Genomic DNA, 385 nt, shown 5'->3' on the forward strand with positions numbered 1-385 from the left:
ATGCAGCGCGCTGTTGTGCCGTGTAGCCTGCGTCGTCTATGGCAACCGCCGCGACCAGGGAGGGGGAGCACGGGCGCCCTGGGTCCTGCCTCTTTATGCAAATCTACGACGTCACCCCGGACCAATGGCGAACGGGGGCGGTGAGCTCATCGTCCCTGCCGAGGCTATAAGGGCGCACGCAAGCGGCGCGGGACCGAGAGGCCGGCAGCGGAGCCGGGCAGCGCAGGCAGCGGACTGGGGGGCGCGCGGGGCCCCCCGGGGAGGCCGCGGCCACTCCCCCCGCCCCGGGGTCGAGCGCGGCGGGGGAGGCGGGGGGGGGAAAGCCCTTCCTCGGGGGGGGAGCGCTGCGGGGCCGGGGGGCTGGGGCGGTGGGGGGGCGACGGGC

The sequence above is a fragment of the Nannospalax galili genome, unplaced genomic scaffold (assembly GCF_000622305.1).
Source record: "Nannospalax galili isolate Female #2095 unplaced genomic scaffold, S.galili_v1.0 scaffold529, whole genome shotgun sequence".
NCBI classification, from domain to species: Eukaryota; Metazoa; Chordata; class Mammalia; order Rodentia; family Spalacidae; genus Nannospalax; species Nannospalax galili.